The sequence below is a fragment of the Caretta caretta genome, chromosome 17, assembly GCF_965140235.1.
Source record: "Caretta caretta isolate rCarCar2 chromosome 17, rCarCar1.hap1, whole genome shotgun sequence".
NCBI classification, from domain to species: Eukaryota; Metazoa; Chordata; order Testudines; family Cheloniidae; genus Caretta; species Caretta caretta.
The window spans coordinates 13,878,776-13,901,969 of NC_134222.1; the positions used below are offsets into that span (position 1 = coordinate 13,878,776).

The window sequence follows — 23,194 nt, forward strand, 5'->3', positions numbered from 1 at the left end:
TCCTACCCTTCGTTTCCTGTCTTTTAACCTGTTCTGATCCATGAGAGGATCTTCCCTCTTATGCCCTAACAGCTTACGTTACTTAAGAGCTGTAGGTGATGGACCTTGTCAAAGGCTTTCTGGAAGTCCAAGCACACTATATCCAGCGGATCACCCTTGTCCACATTTGTGGACCCATTCAAAGAATTCTACTAGACTGGCAAAGCATGATTGGTCTTTAAAATAGCTGTGTTGTCTCCTCTCTAACAAATCATGTTCTTCTCTGTCTGATAATTCTGTTCTTTACTATAGTTGCAACCAATTAGCCTAGTAATAAATCAATTTTTTCCTCACCAAACAGCTTGACTGATTGTTGCTATTGATTTCAATACATGTAGAATGAGCCCCTAGGTGCATCTCTTGTGTCACGGGTTTGCTGCACCGACAAACCAGGCTGTCATGGTGGATTATGGGGTTTAATACAAGAGAGGTGTGAAGAATTCTGATAAATCATGTAAAAAGAGATGGAGGTTTACCTTTGATAATGGGATAATCCAGGAGCTCCTTCAAGAAGTCTGGTGTTTGAAGCTAGAGATAAGAGTCTTCTTTACAAACTGAAACACTGGTTAAGTAATTTGGAGGAAGAGGTTACTTTTGGGACACAAAGGAGAGAGAGTGTGGAGGGAGATGAAGCAATGGAGGATAGTGACAGTAGGTAGGCAAAATTGACACAGACTGAGTCAATTTACAGAAGCAACTAAAGATCATAATGAATAGGATTCAAAACAGGGGACTAAAAGGGGATGCAAAAAGGTTTTCATGGAGAAAAGATGAAGAGACAAGTACAGCGGAGTTTAAACGCACACACAAGTCTACTTCTGGGGCCTTTTGAGGTCATTTATGCATTTGTAATAGGCAGCAGGTTTAAAACTCATCCCTAATCAGTCTCATGTGGTAGCAGAGCAGAATAGAATAGATGTTCTCACCGACTTGCGGTTGGTCAAGAACTGATCGCAAAAGCCGTCTCCTCTTATTGCTGGTAACCAGAATTGCTCACGCTGGAGTTCCAGTAAGAAGCCGCTACAATATCCTCACAGCCCTTGCTTGCCCTTTTCTTGCTGCTGTTAGTTTAAATGTGGTATCCACAGTCAGACTCCAGGAGAGTTATTATTGTATTAGGCTCTCTTTTGTCCAGTCTCCGCCTCGTTACTTTATGACATTAAATTGTATGAGCCATTTATCTGCCAGCAACCCAAATCTGCGAAATGCACTGCAAATTAGCTGGCTCCATCTTTGCTACCCACTACTTCCTATTATTATACAAGGGAAATGAATACATGCTGCAAGGGCATCAGGCCTCTGTCCACTGTTTCTAGTTAATGACATACGCTGTCCTCTATCCTGTAGCCAGTTTTGGAGTTAAATGTATTCCAGTAACACTTTCTATTCCAGTCTTATTGGTTGTGCATGAATGTGACCTACATTTCAGCACCGAAAAATATTCTGAACTGAGCTCAGTCTAGCCTCACTACAGTAAATCACATATTTATGCATCTCAGAAAGCCTGGGAGCCTTACTGCTACACTAGGATTTGGACACGTAACTCCCAACTGCATGCCGGCAGATGCCAAGAGCGCGAATCATAAAAAAAAAAAAAAAAAAAATCACAGAAATGTCGGACTGGAAGGGACCTTGAGATGTCATCGAGTGCAGCCCAGTGCACGGATTCAGGGCCAAGAAAACCTAGACCATCCCTAACAGGTTGGACAAACACCTGTCCTTAGAAACTTCCAAGGATGGGAATTCCACAAACTCCCTCGAAAGCCTGTTCCAGAGCTTACCTACCCCCTATAGTTAGAAAGATTTTCCAAATATCTAACCTAAAATCTCCCTTGCTGCAGGGTAAGCTCATTACTTCTTATCCTACTTTCAGAGGACATAGAAAACAACGGATCACTGCCCTTTTTATAACAGCCCTAAAAATATTTTAAGGCTGCTATCAGGTCCTCTCTCAGTCTCTCTGTTCTCAAGACAAAACATGCCTAGTTTTTTTAACCTTTCCTCAGAGGTCAGGTTGTCGAAACCTTTTATCGTTTTTGTTGCTTTCCTCTGGACCATCTCCAATTTGTCTACATCTTTTTACAGGGGGCAGTACTCCTGCAGAGATCTAATCAGAGCCAAGCAGAGTGGGACAATTACCTCCTGTTTCTTACATACATCACTCCTGTTAATACATCTCAGAATATTAGCCTTTTTCACAACTGCATCACATTGTTGACTCATATTTAATTTGTGATCCACTGTAACCCCCAGATCCTTCTCACCAATACTACCACCTAGCCCAGGGGTGGGCAAACTTTTTGGCCCAAGGGCCACATCAGGGTGTGTCATGAATATAAAGGGAAGGCTAACCACCTTTAAATCCCTCCTGGCCAGAGGAGAAACCCTTTCACCGGTAAAGGATTAAGAAGCTAAAGACAACCTTGCTGGCAACTGACCAAAATGACCAATGACGAGACAAGATACTTTCAAAGCTGGAGGGGGGCGGGAAACAAAGGGTTCTCTCTGTCTGTGTGATACTTTTGCCGGGACCAGAGCAGAAATGCAGGTCAGAACTCCTGTAAAGAGTCAGTAAACAATCTAGTTAGATATGCGTTAGATTCGGCTTTGTTTAAATGGCTGATAAAATAAGTTGTGCTGAATGGAATGTATTTTTTTGTAACTTAAGGTTTTGCCTGGAGGGATTCTCTATGTTTTGAATCTGATTACCCTGTAAGATATTTACCATCCTGATTTTACAGAGGTGATTCTCTTACTTTTTCTTCAATTACAATTCTTCTTATAAGAACCTGATTCCTTTTTCGTTGTTCTTAAGATCCAAGGGTTTGAGTCTGTGTTCACCTATGCAAATTGGTGAGGATTTGTATCAAGCCTTCCCCAGGAAAGGGGGTGTAGGGTTTGGGGGGGGGGGAGGGGAAGACGTTTCCAAGTGGGCTCTTTCCCAGTTATATTTGTTAGACACTTGGTGGTGGCAGCAATAAAGTCCAGGGACAAAAGGTAAAATAGTTTGTACCTTGGGGAAGTTTTAACCTAAGCTGGTAAAAATAAGCTTAGGGGGTTTTTCATGCAGGTCCCCACATCTGTACCCTAGAGTTTAGAGTGGGGAAAGAACCTTGACAGGGTGCGAAACTGTATGGAGGGCCGGGTAGGGAAGGCTGTACCTCCCCAAACAGACTGGCCCTGGCCCCTGCCCCTTCCCACTTCCTGACTACTCCCCTCAGAATCCCCGACCCATCCAACACCCCCTGCTCCTTGTCCTCTGGCCACCCCCTCCCGAGAACCCCTACCCCTAACCACCCCCCCCCCCCCCGGAACTCCACTCTCTCTCCAGCCCCCCCTGCTCCCTGACCCCTATCCACACCCCCGCCCCCTGACAGGCCCCCGGGGACTCCGCCCTATCCAACCACCCTACACTGAACCTCCACCCCATCCAACCACCCCCGCTCCCTAACTGCCCCTTACCCGACTCCCCTGCTCCCTGCCCCCTTACCGAGCAGCAGGAGCTCGCAGCCCCACCGCGTGGTAGTGTAGCTGCGGGGGAGGGGCTGGGGGCTAGGCTCCCTGGCAGAGAGCTCAAGATCCAGGCAGGACTGTCCCGCAGGCCGGATGTGGCCCGCGTGCCACAGTTTGCCCACCTCTGGCCTTGCCAGTTATTCCTCATTTTGTAGTTGTGCATTTGAGTTTTCCTTCTCAAGTGAAGTACTTTGCACTTATCTTTCTTGACTGTCATCTTGATGAATGCAGACTCATTCTCCAATTGGTCAAGGTCCTTTAGAATTCTCAGTCTGTCCTCCAAAGTACTTGCGACCTCTCCCAGCTTGGTCTATGTGACACCACACCCCATCGTCTTCATAGACATTTGCTTCTATATGAATATGGCATAACTAAGATGTATTTTATCCAAGGTGGGTCACGTGAGGTATCATTGGAAAGGTTATGATTTACTGAATGTGATTATCCTATTTGTATGCATGTATCATTTCTGTATCAAATGAGGAATATTAACTATATATCAATTACCAAAGTATTTGCACCTGGGGAACACCCACTAGACTAAATACAATCAGTCTGGCCAGTTAGGCAATGAACCATGAGGGAGAACAACAGGGCTTTGAAAATACTAAGCTCCCACCTTCCTGAGATGTTGCTTTGACGCTGCAAGGTCACATGATCATGTCACCTGGTACTGGACCCCATCTTGTCCTACTAGTGTTTTTCCACTCATAGGGACCAAACTGGGAAACAAACTATTCCCACCATATGCAAATCTTATGTAAGGCAGGGAAGTGAGTCAATCAGGGCTCTTTCTTCACTGAATCCCCGCCCAGGATGACTGCTGAGAACATCTAGGGAACAAGGACTGAGGAGGGGGGAGAAGAAGACCAGGCTGGAAAAGGTGTCTGGCCTGTGAAAGAAATGCCCTAGACAACACATAGGGTGAGAAATTACTACTTGTAACCAGTTTCTTTAGTGTATTGAGCTTAGTTTGCATGTTTGTTTTATTTGCTCAGTAATCTGCTTTGATCTGTCTGCTATCCCTTATAAATCACTTACAATCTATCCGTTGTAGTTAATAAACTTGTTTTATTATAAAACCCAGTTTGTGAAATTCATAAAGGGGGAGGGAGGCAAAAAGCTGTGCATATCTTCCTCCACATTGACAGAGGGGGGCGATTTTCATGAACTGACCCTTGTCAGATTTCTGTGACACACAAGACAATACAATTTTGGGTTTGCACCCCAGAAGGGGTGTGACTTGAGAACTGGGCAATCCCCTAGCTGATTCTTCCCCTGTAGAGCTGATTTCAGTGTCTGTGCCTTTCTGCAGCTGGGTGTGTCCATACCTGGGTGTGTGCTAGAGGAGGCTTGAGGGTCTAACACAGCAGGACAGGGTGAGGGAGCCCAGGCTGGTGGAACAGGCGGGCCCAGTGGGACCCCAATACATCAGGTGGCACCCCGGACGCAGGGGGCAACCCGTCATAGTGTAATTGGCAAATTTTATAAGCACATTCTCTACTCCATTATCCAAGTGATTAATGAAAATATTGATTATTACCAGACCCTGGACTGACCCCGAAGAACTCCATTGATATACCCACCTAGTTTGACAGCGAACCATTGACGACTACTCTTTGAGTAAGGTCTTTCAACCAGTTGTGCACACACCTTATACTAGTTACAGCTAGACGACATTATAAGCAACTAGGTAAAATGTTATGTGGAACTGTATCAAAAGTCTTATTAAAAAAATCAAGATATAGGGCATCTACTGCTTCCCCCCACCCACTAGGCCAATACTCGGTCAAAGAAGGAAATTAGGTTGGTTTTGCATGACTTGTTCTTCAAAAATGAATGCTAGCCATTTCTTGTAAACCTATTATCCTCCTAGTGTTTACAAAATTGATTGTTTAATAATTTGTCCCAGTATCTTTCCAGATATCAGAGTTAGGATGACTGGTCTATAATTCCCCGGGTCCTCCTTTTCCTGTTTTTCAAAGATAGATACTATGTGTTTGCCCCACTCCAGGACCTTACCTGTCCTCCAGGAATTCTCAAAGATAATTGCAAATGGTTTTGAGATTGCTTCAGATAGTTCCTTAAGTACCCTAGGATGAATTTCATTAGGCTCTACCATCTAAATATTCTTTAACCTGTTATTTCCCTACTTTGTCTTCCATTCCTTTCCCCTTGTCATTCATATTTACTCTGTTGAGCATGTCACTAAAAAGGTGACTAGTGTTAAAAAACAAAAACAAAAAAAGTTGTCCCCAATACTTTCCAAGACCTTGTTAGAAATGTGTGTTCTGCCATTTTACTTTTCCAACAGAGGTCTGGATAGTTAAAGTCCCCCCTTACTACCAGGTCTTGGATTTTGGCTATTTCTGTTATTAATTCATCCACCTCCTCTTCCTGATTTTTTTTTTTAAACTCCTTTTCTCTTTATCCAGAGACTCTCAACTGTCTGCCTCCCACCTCCTTCTGGACCTCAAAACAAGTGTATATATTAAATGTATAATGCATCACCACCTCCCTAAGCAAGCTATTCTCCCTATACCAATATTCTAATCATGAGGCTTCTCCCACTAGGGATGTAAAATGTTTACCCCCGGACTGGCCGGCCCCAGTGGCCCCATGCCAGCCAGCCGCTGGCCCCAGCAACCCCGTCCAGAGTGGCCCCGCCTGGCCAGATCAGCCCCAGCAGGATGTCCTTTTAATCCATTAACCATTTAAAACAAAATATTCTTAAATTGTTTAAACGGTTAAACTTTTAAATAGTATTTACATCCCTACTTCCCCTCCACACACACACCAGTTAATACATAAGCTAAATTACGACGTAATACTTCCAGTTCTCCCTGTTTATTCCCCATAAGCCTTGCATTTGTATATAGACCTGTAAGATGTTGAGCAAATTCCTACACTGATATCCCCTTGTTGCACTTATTTTCCAGCTCTCTTTCTCCCTCCCCCGCCCGCACCATTCCAATATCCAGCCCCCTGTTAAGGTCTCCTTTTTTAAAAAATTCATACCTAGGAATGTGCCAAGGCCATTTGAAGAAGAAATGAAGGTCACTCCTCTGTAAACAGAGGTTTTCAGGATGGACTCTGCACATTCATACTCACCACACACTTTCCCTTGAGTCTTAGTTCCAGCTTTGGATATGAGCGGGCAGTGGAAGATTTGAGGTGACTGGTGCATCATGCCCCCTTTTATAGCTGCTACCTCTGAATCTTCAGAGCAGCGACGACACGGAAAATGTTAGCAGTGCCCATTGGATTGCTTTTACAAAGTTCCATTGGTTCACACTGTACAGTCAGTGCATCCAACTCCCTTTGGTTCTTTTGAAAAATCCCTGTCTCAGTAACTCACCCAAGATCATAGAGACAGAACCACTCAGAACACTTAATTACAAACCCCGCCCTTTACCAACACACTGTCCATGCTCGTACAGAAATAAATCTTTAATACAAAAGGAAGTTACAAGAATCTTTGGCCATGAACCTTCAACGCACTCTACACAGTCTGAACTACAGAGGAGAAGAGTCTCAGACACACTAATATCAATGAGGTTGTGTGAAAAGACAGAAGAGATCTGTTCTACATGACTTTTAAAATAATCAGGTAAAGTCAACTGCAGGGACCAAACTTCACTCCCTAGTTAAGGGCAACTGCAGAAAGAAAAAACGTCCCACCATTTCTCATTAACAGGAGACCCCCCCCCCCATTACTACAGCACAGCTAAAAAAATAAAAACATTTACATTAAGTATTTCCGCGCTATGTTTTCCCAGTATTGCAAACTCTCACGATTTTATCATGAGGCTTGCAATATTTGGTGCTTCTCTTAAACACCCCAGCTCTCAGAGAGCTGTGATTAAGAATCTCAGCTTTCATTTAAAAAACAGCCCTCATGATTGCTTTAAACAAAACAACAACAAAACCAAAACACAAACACCCAACAGAAGGCAAACAAAAAGCATTAAAAATTAAGTCTTTAAAAATCTGTTATTGCAACCGAACAAATTTGAGCTTTTGTGGTTCCCAATACTGATTTTCAGAACAGTCCTCAAACGGTTGAGCTATGCCTAGTTGACTTATTCTTCTGTTTAGGAACCTGGGGACCTCTTGTGGTGAAAAATGGCATTTATCATTAGTATTGGCTTATAGACACCAAAACCTCTCCTTATATGCCCTATCACCACTACAGATGGATGGAAACACAGAACAGGGTTGGTGGCGTTAAAAAAAAAAAAAAAATGTGTTTGATGAGGAGATAAAAGGGGAAATGTCAGATTTTTAAAAGGTATTTTGCCATTGTTGAACTCAGCATTGCAATGGGATTTAGGCTAAGTGCCTAAATCCCTTGTGAAAAAATCAAATTTAGGCTCCTAAATGCAGAGCACAGCAACACCTAAATACCTTTAAAAATCTGGGCCCTCGTGAGCAAGATACTGTCTTACTTCACAGGGCAAATTAGTAAAGCTTGTAGCTCTGTAACTCTCACTTTGGTAAAGACATGAGGCCATCATCATTTGTTTCCATACAAGGGGCAGATTGAATTACTAACGAGTGGCTTTGGCTACACCATGGACTCTCTCTCCACGTAGACAAAGGAACCTGTACCCAGATTAAGGGTTGCATAGTAGGTGTATACAGATTAGGAGCAGTACATGCCATTGCTAGGATACTATCCTACACATTGCAGTCAGAGGCCTGCTCTGGTTGAATTGTTTGCCTTTCCTGGCTATTTAGCTTGGATCATTCTTTAAAGAAGTTCTTAGATTTTTTTCTACTTTTTTTTTTTTATTAAAAATACCCCTCTAATTCTATATGCACCAGTAAATCACATTTACTCATCTTTTCTATACCAAGATTTAATTGAGATATCACTTTTGAAATATATTAACCAAGTGAAGCTTTATAAGAATTGGAGGGAAATTATGTGCTGTAGACTAGGGTGGCCTTTAGTTGGCAAACCAATGTGTTATATTTCAGGTCTAAAGAACAAGGATACGAATAAGGCAGCGGAACACCTCAAGATAGTAACTCTTAGGTCTTCTTTCAGCAAAGACTAAGGGACATTGCCTGAACTTTTAGCTTTGACGATATTTCCAACTTCCCAGCCAACCTGCTATACTAGTTTAGTTCAGAAGGACCAAAGCTCAGGAACACATGAGAACAAAAGGACTCAAGCAGTTTAAAAAGGGTGTCCTTCAAGAGTAGAACTAAGAGGAAGGCACCATTGGGGTATCTGAAGAAGTTAGGCCTGCCTAGGCTGCCATCAGGCAATGGTAAGCCAGTCGGCAAGATAGAGAGGATATTAGAACAATCTACACCCATGGCTAACGGGTTTGTTTCTATTGTGAAAACGATACACACACCCCTTCATTGTAAGATGGCTGGTTTATCACTGGATAGCAATGATCAGAGACACCCACAGAGAAAAAATGTCTATGGTGTCTATGCTCAGTGACACCTGCTGGGTAGCACAGTTGATAGACTGGGACCTGGGCCACAGCACCCTTCACAAGTGGGAGATCTGTTGCATTCCACCCAGGAGAAGCAAAGGCATGAGGCCTGACCCCTGAGGGTTGCACTGAGAGAGACCAGGAAGGGGACAGAGGTGCAGCTAGCCCTGTAACCATGACAGTCATTTTCATCCTGGTTATGAGTCATATATATATTTGTGGCATTGACCTGGAGGCTGGAACCAAAACCTTACATCTGAAACTCCCCCGTCCCACCCCACAAACTCTGGAGCAGCATGGATCTGGAACTAAGCCTCACAGCCAGGCCCAGTCCTGCTAGGTAATGAAAATCCTCAGCCCCCATGGAGTTAATGCCCAGTGCTGGCTGGAGTTCTTAGGCAATATTGCAACACGAGTAATATAGCTAGTAATTTTTCCAGGTTCTCTCTCTGGACTTTCTAAAATACTATTACTCTAACTGCAATAGGATGGAAGTAGCCCTGCATATCACAAGCAGGAAACTGACATCAGCCCATGCATGATGAAATAGAGGTGCACATTCCTACACATAAAACTTACGTATGCATACAGTTGGCTTGTTCACATAGTTGTGTGTTAACCTCTTAAGTGAGTCCTTGTAATATGCACCCTGTGCAGCACATAAAATAAGTGGTAGAAATAAAAGGACAAGTCCCATACACAAGAAACTTGGGTTTGATTCTGCTCCTACAGCAGTCTTTCTATTGCAGAAACTTCTTCAAAAAGAAAGCCATTAGCCTATTCTTTAGAATCTGTTTTTTCATTCAGAGCAAACTCATCTCTCCTCAAAGCAATTTTTTTAAACCCAAGAAAGAGGTTTGTGTTTACAGCTACAATTAAACACTGATCACTATCTAACAAGCTCTCTTTGTTGGGAAGTCAGACAATGTATCGCTCCTGTTTAAAATATCACGCTTATCTACCTATCCTTTCTGTCGATGGCTGCTTAAATTACTTCTCTTTGGCTATTAACGTTACCTCTGTACAGAACGTCTTCAGAAGAGTCCTTTTGCAGTGAGTTGTTACAAGCACTTCTCTTCTTGATGATGATGTAGATCTTGATGATGACGAAAGACCAGGCTACGTTTGCAGTAAGCAATGAAGTTTGATTCTATTTATGACATTGCAGTTCTTCATCTCGGGTATGTACCGGGAGATGGCAGCATAATCTGACATGGTGCCAGAATGAAGATTAGGTCTACCAACAATTTTTGTACCGTTACACAAGTTTAGAAAGCAAGATAGTTAAGGTGATGTAACTGCCTAATGTGGATAAACTTCTACTAGTAGAAAAGTGGTCATATTGGTATTGCTTACTCTGTTGAGGGAAGAAATAGACTGGATGCCTCCAAAGAGTGAAACAGTTAGGCAACTGGTGGATTTTTAAGACCGCTGCCCATGGTACTGACTGATATGGTCTCATACTTCCCTTGTGCTGTTGTCTCTGGTCTTGTACTGGGTTGGGGTAGGGACAGCCTTTTTGTCTTGTGTTTGTACAGTGCCCAGCACAATGGGGTTCTGGTCCAGGACTGGCAGTCCTGGAAGCTACCACAATGCAAATAATAAAATACCAGTAAACTGTATCCACTCTAGGTGGTTGTACCACTTTACATTTGTTTCTATAGAATTCCAAAAACTGTACGTAAACAAACCCTAAGGAAGGAAGCTGTCCAGGAGCACCGCCACAGTCCGTCTAAGCAGTGTATAATATACAGTGTCCATTGTAATGGCCCCATGGGAGTGGGGTAGGCATATGGGAGCATCGTTACCTCACACAAATAGCACTTAGAGCATCAAGATTAGATTCAGAGCTTAAACCCCTCAACATTTGGGCCTCTTTCAATAAGGTTGAGGTTCTACAACTTGTCCGCTCTTCCAGTGTCACCTCATTAACTTTCACAGAGTTGAATAGGCAATATTCCTCAGGTCCAATATTTATCAAGTCACAAACAGAAATGCTGATCCACAAAGGGCTGAATTCATTCTAAGATGCTGAACTGGGGGGAGGGATAGCTCAGGGTTTTGAGCATTGGCCTGCTAAACCAAGTGTTGTGAGCTCAATCCTTGAGGGGGGCCATTTAGGGATCTGGAGCAAAAATTGGGGATTGGTCCTGCTTTGAGCAGGAGGTTGGACTAGATGACCTCCTGAGGTCCCCTCCAACCCTGATATTCTAGGATTCTAACTCCTCACAAGAAATGTCTGGTTTAGCTTCCTGTCTCTGTGGTGGATTTCATCGCTTCTCAGGCCAACAGTGTCAAAGACTTATTACTGTACTACATGCTGTTTACTATTACCCTCCCGTGCAGCAGTGTGCGCTCACAGCCTTTGGGGAGAAGAAGAAAGACATGCAGAGACTGACAGCGGCCAGTACAAACACAGCAGCCCCAAACACGCTCAGAGATTGCCCCCCACCCCAGACTTGTGACCATTGACCAATGTGAACACACCCAGACAAGACATAGAGGGGTGATAGAAAAAAAATCGCCCTACACCTACCTCAGCCTCCCCCCGCCCTCCCCATGAACACAGCCTCCCCATGCAGGCACCAGCCCCCTAATACAGCCACTGTCCTCCCTCCACCCACAGACATGCATGAATATACCCCCCCCCATACGAACAGAGCCTTCGCCCTATAGGACAAGCATGCAGAAACTGCCCATTTGCAAACACAGCTACCCCCACCACAGACATCAGCCCCCCCCATGAACAGAGTCCCCCCAGACACCAGCCCCCTGAACACAGCCACAGGCCCCCAACCGTGCAGATACCATCCCCGCCTCAAACATAGCCTCAGCACCCCCCGCCCCAACAGATGCACATGCAGACACCAGCCCCTCCCATCCCCATGAACACAGGCAGCGCCCCACAGTGGACATACAGAAATCAGCCCACCAGGAACACAGCCACCCCATCAGAAACACACATGGGCAGACCCCAGCTTCCCCATCCTCCCCTCCATGGCTTAAACGTCAGCCCCCGCAATGAAGACAACCACACCCCCTATGGACACAGACTTCCCCCATAAACACAGCCACCCCACCCACGGATGTGTGCACAAACAGCCCCCCATAAGGACACGCCCAAAATGTCATTTCCCCCCCCCCGCCTTGAATGCACATATAGGTACTACTCCCCTCCAGACACATGTGCAGACCCCAGCCAACCATAAACACAGCCACTGGCCCCCCACGGATGCTTCACACAGACACCAGTTCCCCCCATCCCACCATAAATACAACTGCTTCCCCAGCTGTAAGCAGAGAGCAGCCGCCCCATCCAGCACGTGAACACAGCCAGCCCTTCCCCCACCCCCGGACCACATTTTTCCACACAAACCCTCCACTGATTTCAGGTGCGCCCCCCACCCACAGACTTATGAACACAGCTGACACCACCCTTCTTCCCAATGCACATACACCTTCCCACCCTCCCATGTACAAAGCTGCACCCCCACCCATACGCAGAGGGGAGGGAAATTCGGATTTTTGCTCAGCTCTTTATGCTAGTGTCTCCAATCCTACTCTGAGCAGTCACTCAGGAATCTACCCAGTAGAAAATACTCCCAGTATAGCTTTGTGTCATGTCTCCTTTAGCGTCGTGAGGGCAAGAACGGTATCCCTAGTCTGTCTGCCAGAAGCTGAGACTGGGCAACCTGGGATGGATCACTTGATGATGACCCATTCTGTTCATTCCCTCTGAAGCACCTGGCACTGGCCACTGTCAGGAGACAGGATATTGAGCTAGATGGACTTTTGGTCTGACCCAGCATGGCCCTTCTTATGTTCTTACCTCTAGTGGGTAAAGAGCAAGCCTGGGACTCAGGAATGGAGTGAAGGGATTCCCAGCTCTGCCCCAGACCAGACAGGCTATGCAACCTCTGGCAAGTCACATGAGGACCAATTTTTATGGGTACTGAGTGCCAGCCGTTCCCATTGGCTTTAGTTGGGAGGTGAGAGTGCTCAGCATTCCTGGAAAACAAAAAAATCTAGATCTTAGGAAAACTTGATTATGGAGAAGCTGCCTGTCAAACAGGTGTAATAATAAATATTTAAATTGCATCACAGGGCTAGAGCAAGATTGATTAATGATTAAAACACTGTGAAAGGTCAACTTCCATTTTACTTCTTGAAGATTTTACATTGCTTTAACAAGACAGAAACAAACGTAAGATTTGTCACCAGAGCAATCTCCGATCATTGGTTTTATCGGATATGCTGATGCAAAGCTCTTGGTCCCATCAGAAGGCAGCCAAAATAAATATTAAGAAATCGCTATAGTGGCACAGTTGCACCAAGTGTAGACCTGCCCTAGGCATCATCTGCGATTTCTCTCCCCCCGCACCCGCAGCCTCTTCATTTGAATAAAAGCTCGTTTGAACGTGAATTCAGGTAGGCTTGCAGCAAGTTTTCATGGTGTGAACTGCATCTTAATAGAGAAATGCGCTCAAGACTTCTCTCCTCCCATTTTCTGATCCCATGGATCACCTCTCTTGCAATCAAATGCTATCCTCGTGTTACAGCAAATAAAAAGGAAGTTAATATTAGAAAAGCATTTACTGTCGTTTTAGCTGTGTTCACGCAATTTAGCTGATGCAGTCCCCCAACTGTGCTGTGACAACACATCTGCCATTACCACGCCTCATTCCTCTTGCTTTTCAATAATCCAGAACCAGCATGTACTTATATTACTCAAAACAAGTCAACCTCTCTCTCCAGAGGCTTCTGCTACTTTTACAAAGAGGCAATAACACCTCAGAGAGACAAGGTGGGTGAGGTACTATGTTTTATTGGACCAACTTCTGTTGGTGAAAGAGACAAGCTTTCGAGCTTACACAGAGCTCTTCTTTAGGTCTGGGAAATGTACTCAGAGTGTCATAGCTAAACAGAAGGTGGAACATATTGTTCAGCAGAAGAAGTTAACATACATCATAAGACACTGTTCAAGAGGCCTGTGTTAACACCTGTTAACACATGTTAACATGTGGCCTGTGTTAACACCTCTGCAGTCATAGGTCAAAAGAAGGGGGTTAGTGGATTACAGACAAAAGGTTGTAAATCCAGTGTTTTTATTAAGACCTTGATTTTTAGTGTCTAGCAAAGTTATGAATTTAAGCTCCCAGGCTCATGTATTGATGGTGTTGGGCAGGTTTTCTTTGAGGAAGAAGACTGGGAAGTCAGATATGGAGTGATCTCTCTGTGAAAAGTGTTTGCCCACGGGGATATGGTGTTTTTTGCTTTTAGAATTTTTCTGTGCGAGTTCATTTGAGAGTGTAGCAATTGTCTGGTTTCACTCACCTAGTTGTTACTGGGGGCATTTAGTGCACTGGATGAGGTACACCACTGGTTGTGATAAGCATGGGTAGAACTCCTGGATCTTGAAAGGTGTGTTGTGGGGTGATTGATCACCATAGCAGTGGAGATATATCTGCAGGGTTTGCATCGGTTACGGCAAGTCTGGTGCCACTTTGAATTGGAGGGTCCTGGTTTGTGGAGAGCTTACTTCTGACAAAGAATTTGGCTAGATTGGGGATTGTTTGAAGGCCAGAAGAGGGGGGTTCAGGAAAGATTTCTTTCAGAATAGAGCCCCCCATCAAGTATGCGTTGTAATTGTTTGAGGATACCCCCTATGGGGTTTTGCCATATCATTTGGCATTATGAAGTGCTCCCTAGGTTAGGATGAAGATCATTCCTGGATTAAAAATAGACAGCTCTCCAAGACTTTGCATCGCCGTTGTTCTGCCACAATAACGGGACTTTCATTCACTAACATTAGTGGGCATGAGACGGTGATGCCACAGAGAAGCCACATTCAAGAAACCCAATTAAAGAGCTAGACATTTAAAAAACAAACAAACTTCAAAATACGTTTGGCTGTGCAACGAGCAACATCTGCGACTGCAAAATGGCAGCTGTGCCTCACTTGGGTGCTGTTATGGCAGAAACTGGATAAGAACAACTGGTGTGATGAGAGGGCAGCAGCATTACACAGGTGATGTGCTCTCTCTCTCCCACACACCCCCCTCCCCCCCATTACCATCTCAATCCAACACCAAGCTGACAGGGCAGCATGCCTGCAAGCAATATCCAGCTATGTGAGACAAAGCAAAGCATTAACCTGTTCTGCATGTAGGGCATGAGAGAGAGAGAGAAGGGCAGTTTTCAGAGAAAAGTTTAGTCACAAGACTAAGAGCAGATCCTGAATTAATGGGGAAAGGGCGGGGGGGTAAATCACAGTCTAATGCTCTCAGAATGTGACTGACACACACTTCTGGCTCTGAATGGACTAGGAGGCAGATCACCTCAGGGACTTAACCAAGATCCCAGGGATATTCATTACTAAACAGATTCTTTTTTCAGAGGAACAGCCGTGTTAGATTTTCTTTAAACAGATTCTGCGCTTGCCACTGTAATACCACCACCCAGCTCTTACGTGGCACTCTTCTTCAGTAAGTCTCAAAGTACTTCACAAATGGAGGTCAGTATTTTTTTTTAAACAGATACACAGATGGGAAACTGAGGCAGGGAGTTGACATGACTTACCCAAGGGCTGCCTGAGTCCCCGTCCAGTGCTCTAATCACTAGGCACTCTGCCTCCTTTTGTAAGAGGTATGAAACAGTGAAATCCCTAGAAGACAAGAAACAGAGGAAACAATGCAGACTGACCCAGAGGAAGTAGTAACCTAAATTCCCACCCACCCTCACAAAACCCTTTCTTGTGAGCATCACAGCAGGGTTACTAATAAAAGCCCCTCTCTGGCACTGAAACGGACACATGTGGCAAGCTCCATTGGCTTTACTGGAGTTCCATTCAGGGCCCATCCACACACAGCTTCTTGCTAGATCCCGTCCAGAGGGTTACTTGTCATTGCCATAAGGAATGAGCACAGATTGGAGGCATGCTCTGACGATAAGGAAGCGCTGAACCAAGCATGGTTAATAACTGAGCAGAAACTTGGCGCTAGAGACCAATGCCACTTTTGGGAATGTTTGTCAGAATTAAAAAAAACAACAACAAAAAAGAGACTCCATAGGATGAAGGTTTGAGAAAGCTGAAACAGTGGCTGGCTGGCCTGCCCATTTCATACACCCTGTCACTCAAACTACACTTGAGTGCCCTCCGAGAGATATGAGACTAATTGTAGTGAAAGCTTCAAGTTAGCTTCATGTTTGCAGCCAGACAGAAAGCGTCTGAGTGGGTAATTACCCAGCCAATGCTTAGGATTGTCAGCTTTTACAGAAAGAAGTCAGCCAGGCTTTTAATTCTTTTTTTTTGGGGGTGGTGGTGTGGGAGGTTAGACACACTCATGTTTCACAAGTGCAGACAATTCCTTTGCTGATTCTGTTAGGAACCTAGAATTGCACCCGCTGGCAAAGAGCAAACAAAACAAACAAAAAAAAGCCACTGATTAGATACAAATGACAGCTTCTTCTGGACCAGTGTTCCTCAACCTTTTCAGGTTGGCAACCTTTTATTGGAGATCATTTTTCATGACCCACTTAGGTTTACTTTAAAAGAGTAAAAAATTACTACAATGCTAAGCCTATATACTTTGCATGCGTGTGTTGAGAGACTAGCAGAACACTTGACCATGAAGGATAACGGTGTGAGGAGAGTGGGGCAGTGAGATTTTCTTTGCTTTAGAACATAATAAAGTTTTAGAAACTTTGCAATCCTCCCAATTGCTTTTTCTGAATCCCAGGATTGTAACCCAGGGTTGGGAAACCCCAGCTCTAGCGTATAGACATCAATCCAACTTTGAGAGGAGCTGTACCATGGCCAACATTTCCTTCCCCCGCCCCAAAAAGAAAAGAATCGGTGTGTTCGGAGAGGGTGAACGGTTGTGTTTGTTTTTAATAAAACAGAAAAACTGCACCGTGTGGTGCCCTACTAGAAAGCTCAAAATATAAGACATTTTGCCTCCTGGTTTCGTCCTAATGCATTTAGCAAACACGATGTACTCAACGAGCAACGTGCATTGCTCTCACATTTTGAGTGGAGCCAAGATTTACCTGATGGTTGCCTTTTGTTCAAGACCTTCTTCTTATCAGAACCTGAATCTGTTCAGCTGGGAAAAAAACCACTTCCTCACTTCTTGTACTTCAGGTTTGTTGTTTCACAGGGTTTGGGGGGAGGGGCGGGGGAAAGAGGAGAATCCCCAAACTCCTCTCAGGTAATGCGCCCCCCCCCCCAATACCACAGCATCTGAGCACCTCAATCTTTAACGTATCGATCCATACTAGCACTAGTGAGGTAAGGCAGTGCTTTTATCCCCATTGTACACATAGACAAAGAGAGGCTAAGTGACTTGCCCAAGGCCATGCAGAAAGCCTGTGGCAGAGCAGAAACTGAACTTGGGTCTCCCAAGTCCCACGCTAGTGATCAAACCCACTGTGTGTGCACATACACAGTCTCTGGCCAAATTCTGAATGCCCTGTTTAATATGGCTAAAACATTAAACATGATTTTCAAAGCAGCTCCGTTTCTGCCCAGACTCTGGATCTGCAGGGCTCCTTAGGAGAATTCACAGATGCTGACTTCTTCTCAGCCGGACCATTTTATTTTTTTACTTTGAGGCCCATCTGTGATGATTTGATTTTTGGCCACACGGTGGCACTATGAAAATGGCCTTGAGTCAACTACTGAATTTCACAAAGCAAATTCCAAGAACCATTCCCTTTCCCATACAAACAATGCCAGGAGCTACACAACCCAAAGGCTACTTCAGACAATGGGTTGTGATGGAGCAACAACTATTCAAGCCAAACAACTAGAAAAACAAACAGTTAAACTGGCACAAAAAGTTAATTTCTCTCTACCCACAGGGGTATGGAGATATAGGGACACCACTGGCCTCTCTCAGGGGTCTCAAAGTCTCATGGCCACTGATTCAAACAACTGCCTATGGCACAGTCAAGGCCCTGACAAGGAAGAGACTCAGACATACACACTTGAACTGTTAACAGGAAGCATGAAAAAGCAAAGGATAAATTGCACTGAAGATGTTATCAGCAGTTCAGATTGAAGGAGCCAACCAATCTCACATTAGCATACTGTTAATAGTTCTTAAGCTCCTACCTGCTGCCAACAATGCTCGGTCACAGCTGGGAGGAGGATCACTGCATGTTTAGAGGGGTGCTCAGGTAGAAGGCACATCTAAATGGAATCCTTTCTACTCGTCTCTGGTGAGCATCGCATGAAGAATCCCACACAGGGCAGAGTCAGGGGCTACATAGCTGGAGAGAAGTTTCCCAGGAAGTCCAGGCTGAACTACTCGCTCTGAGACTTCAGGACTTGCACAGCCAAAGAAACCAAACCACAATGCTACTTCTAGCCACATTTTCTTCCTGCAGCAGGAATCCTTACACAGTACCATAAACAATATTGATCTCTAGAGCACTCTGTCCTGGTCTCCAACAAGCAGAATGTCCCTTCTCTGCCTTGACTGAGCTGAGCTGCTCTTCAAGGTTCTGAGCCTAAGGAGGCTCAGCTGCCCTTGATTACTGCCAGCTGGCAGTCATCTCCCTGAGCTGACTGTGCAAGCAACCCTCCTCCCCCACTGCTGGGATTCAAACAAAACAAAACCCACATCTGTGTCTGGCTTGGTGAGGATTCCCTGCAGGGTCAGAGGGGGTGGGAGTAACAGAGCACACAGCCCCCTCTAAAGGTCACTGAAAGAACTGCGGAACCTGAACTCACGACCGCTTTTGGAAAAGGTCAAAGAATAGGTTCCGCATTCTGCTCAACGCTTCTCTGTTAGTAAAACAGGTTCTAAGGTCCAGTGCCGTGTGTGAAACCTTTTAGTGAATGCACAGTTATGATCTTGCTGCCTTTGCATGCATAGTCCCTGCACCATCACTGATAGCGTATGATTATTTATTGGGGGTCCCTTTGGGACAACGCTAGAAGTTGCCATAAAACCAGAATAGATTCTAAATTCTAGTCTGAAGTGATTTACTTAGGGCTTGAAATTCATGCCCTTGGAATTAGCATGGATTTAAAGCAATGCTGTGCATACAATTCCCAGAGCAGTTCAGAGCTGAGCAATAAAGCTGCAGTTTAGAGGTTATTTGCTCAGGTCAAAGGCAGTCCAGAATGGCAGTGAATTTATTAGTACTTATTAGTAGTACTTATTTGATTATTAATACTTATTATCTGAACTGCAGTAGCATTCAGAGGCCTCAGTCAGCACTGGGGGGCTCCAGTGCACAAGCTGCTGTGCAAATGCGCAGAAAGACCCAGCACCTGCCCGGAAGAGTTTATAATCTAAGGCCCAATCCTGCAACATGATGCATGCAAGCAGACTTCTGCACCCTCACAGAGCCCCAGAGGGCTGCACATATCTTCCCACATGGGGCAGCTTTCAGAATCGGGGCCAGAATTGCTGAAGGGTTCAATAAGTGAATGTGAGAAATTAAAGGAGCAAAGTGGGCGGGAGGAGGGTGAAGATGAATGGGGGGGTTCCATAGGTTGGTTGTTGGACAAGCACCAGCAGGTAGATCCAGATGGCATGTGCTGTGGGGGAGAAATTCAAGTGCAGAGAGGGCATCATGCCCCTGGGCTGGGAGGGAACACAGAACAGTCTCCAAGGGCAGTAAGGAAGAGGGACACAATTGCTCCCTAGTGTATAGGAGAGCAGGAGGGCAGCACCACCAACAGAATGGATCTTCTCAGACTGAATCATGGCTTGCCAATTGCCCTGCCTGGGCACTGGACCCTTCCGTCCCTGCTTTCTCCACTGCGGGTGAGAGACCCACCTCCTCTGCAGCTTCCCTCATCTGGACTAGCCTCCCTTTATGTCCTCACTTCATTTCCAACATCTCATCTCTCCATCCCTGCAACCGGATTAGGCTCTAATTTAAACAGAGTGGGGGAATTCAGGTTGTTCTCAAACATGCTTGATGGCACAGTTTTATGGGCAGTCTCGTGGGGGTAAGTTTCCCCCTGCCATCTAAAGAAAAAAATATTTAAAGCTATCTAGCTGCCCTTCCTGAGACACACTCATCCCATCATTAAATCATTAGGAGCTTTTAGATCCAGAGTTCAATCCCCTGCAGATGTCAACTCCGCCACAGCTGTTGTTGCAATGTCATTAGCTGACGGTTGCCCAGCAAGTCAGTAGCAGAGCCAGGAATAGAAACCAGATGTTCTGACACTCATCCACCCCCATGCTCTAACCACTAGACAACACTCTCTGCAAGAGTTGGACCAATGTAATCCAGAAGTCCTGACTCATAGCAACCCTCACACACCCAGAGCCAGAATTAAAATCCAGGAGATCTGGCGCCTAGCGCCCATGCTCTAACCCAGGGGTGGCCAACCTGCGCCTGAGAAGGAGCCGAAATTTACCTGTGTACTTTGCCAAAGAGCCCCAGCAATGTGTCAGCAGCCCCCCATCAGCTCCCCACTTGCCTGCCAGCAGCCCTGCTGATCAGTGCCTGAGGAGCGAGGGCGTGGCAGGCTCAGGAAGGGGGCAGGAAGGAGTAGGGGTCTTGGGGGAAAGGGTGGAGTGGGAGCAGGGCCTGTAGCAGAGTCAGGGCTTGAGCAGTGAGCAGCCCCCTAGGCCTCCGGCACATCGGAAAGTTGATGCCTGTAGCTCCAACCCCGAAGTCGGTGCCTATATAAGGAGCTGCATATTAACTTCTGAAGAGCCGTATGCAGCTCCAGAGCCACAGGTTGGCCACCCCTGCTCTAACCATTAGCATGCACTGCCAGACCCAGGATTAGAATCCAAGCGTCCTGATTCCCATTTTCCCTCTCGGACTACTCCCAGAAGAGGCAACAACCAGAGCTAATGCTAGAGATACAACACATCCCACAGGCTGAGCACTCAGCTCATAGATGGAGCATCATTCAAGAAAGGCAGACACTCCACCAACATCCTTGGCACACTCCTCTAGCACGGTGGCTACTTTCGTTTCCCTCAACAGAGAAGCTGTTGCCATCTGGCTGTTTAGAGGCTGGAGCAAGCTGAGCTGGTGGTCCTAGTCCAGTCCTCACTGGATAGGGATCTACATCAAAAGCCACCCTCCTCATCATGGACGCTTAGCTGCCTCTGCAGAGAGCCCGAGGATCGAACGGATAGGACGGCAATTACTTTTCTGAGGCTGAGGAAAGAAATGGGGAAGTATGCACGAAGGGCCTGATTCAAAGTCTATTCAGGTCAGTGGTAAGTCTCCCATTGGCTTCAGTGAGCTTTGGGTCAAGCCCCCTGTTTTGCACCCTGCCCTGTGGGTGAATGGAGGGCTTCTGGCAGAGCTGCTTATTCAGCCCTTTGTAGGAGAAGAGCTGAGTTCTGGAGCAGCTGTGACGTTACCGTCCCTGCATCAGTAGAGGGGGCAGGAAGAGATGCTTTTAGAACTCTGTGGAGCACAGTCCCTCTCCTTTGGGAGAAGAGAGAGTGAGCAGGAAGACACACAGTGCCTGCATTGCCTTTAATCTTCTCTGCAGCAAGCCCAGAGAGCAGCATAAGATGATGACAGTGATTCACCCTGCGGGCGTTCTTATGGGAGGGAGAGGAACAGATGAAAAGAACTACGAGCAGGATGTGGAAAGTCTCAGATGAGCCCCCGCTTTGTGGCTGTATTAGTCTGGGGCAGCGAGAGCCCTTTGGCTCATGGGCTTAGCATCGCAGAACGAGAGAGAAATAACATCTTACACACTAAAGTATGCCACAAACCCTGTTCTATCTAGCCTCATCCTTATCTTTCAGGTATCCCTGTGCTACACGTGTAGGGAATTGGTCTGGGATTGAGAAAAACTGGCTCTGTTGTATGACCATTGGCAAGTGGTTTTATCTCTGTTTCTCCTTTGTCTTGTCTGTCTATATTATAAGCTCCTCTGGGCAAGAACTAGCTCTTCCTTTGTGTTTGTACAGCACCTTGCACAATCCTATTTAGGGACTATAGATGATACTGTGATAACAGTAAGTCTCAGGATATGGTGTACCTTTACTCTTCAAGGTAATTGTTATGTAACTTTAAACACTGCAGCAAGAGCTACGTTCATCAGCATGCATCCTACATTCTAATCAGTGTTCTATTTAGATAGTATCAACCATGGGCCCTATAAATCTTCACCAAAAAAAACCAAACCAAAGCCGCCAAATATCTTGCACTTTTAGCAAGGTAAAATCACTCCCAAAATATAATTACACTTTGTCTGTATTGTACTTCTATCCCAGGCCTCACGAGAGTCTAACATTTTAATGAAATGTGGGTGTTACAGGATATCATGTAGTTTGGTCACCAAACTATTCCATCAGTAACTTTATCCTATTACTATAAAGGACAATGCCAGAAATATTCTCACTCCTAATCACAATTGGCTTCTTGGGTGATGACTATTAGCATTGTTGACTAGAACGTCTGTCTTATTGCAATTTCACGGCATAGCTGAAGAGAACTGGATGAACCTATTACTTTCATTAATTTTACAAATAAATTTGCAGTGTGGAAGAAATTGTTCATTAAAATACAGAGGGAAGCTTGTTTGATCTTAAGGACTAAGGATAGGCTGTGAATAATTAATGTATTTTACCTGTCACGTATCTAGGAAGAAATCAAATACCTAGAAATACTAACCTTGACTTTGTATGGAATTAAATATTAAGTAACATTTTAGCAGGCACTTTCCACTCTTCCCCTTGCAATTGTAGCACTTAAATAATTCATGAGAGGCTAAAGAGAAAACCCCTTCTCTTCTGATTAGGATGGGTGGCAACTGTAATTTACATCAATTCACCAACAGCCTTCACTTTGGTCAAAGAAAACTGGTGCTAAATCTCATCACCAGAGGTGGTGTCAAGGCCATAAGTTTTCCCAGCACACCAAGACCACTTGCACAACGACTGGGGCTAGAACAGTTAATAATTAGCTTCAGAAATCAGCCTGATTTTTTAAAAAGTGTGCGTCTCAGAAAAACTGTGTTTTCCCTCAATTGCTATTGTTAGTGATCACTAGCCTAGCGGCAGTCAAGAGATAGCAGCTGATTAATATCAGATCTCTAGGAGCTGTTAGAGATCCATCAAAGGCCTGAAGAGCGCCTCTCTTGCCTACTGAAACACAGTTTACCCACTGATGGGATTATAATTATCTTGCTATCAACTGCAACAAAGCCGCTCAGCATGAGCTGCTGCACTTCAGCTGCG

The 23,194-nt window shown here is 45.2% G+C and overlaps 1 long non-coding RNA gene across 1 annotated transcript in view; it reads right to left on the reverse strand.

Annotated features, from left to right (window-relative positions):
* The window catches only part of LOC142069474 (uncharacterized), a 53,051-nt gene extending 34,557 nt beyond the window's left edge, over nucleotides 1-18,494 (reverse strand). Inside the window, exons 1-3 of the long non-coding RNA XR_012665319.1 lie at nucleotides 18,124-18,494; nucleotides 15,588-15,672; nucleotides 12,838-13,016 (exon numbers count right to left, since the gene is read on the reverse strand). This is a non-coding gene — a long non-coding RNA (uncharacterized LOC142069474). The remainder of the gene's footprint in view (nucleotides 1-12,837; nucleotides 13,017-15,587; nucleotides 15,673-18,123) is intronic.
* Nucleotides 18,495-23,194: the final 4,700 nt, after the last annotated feature.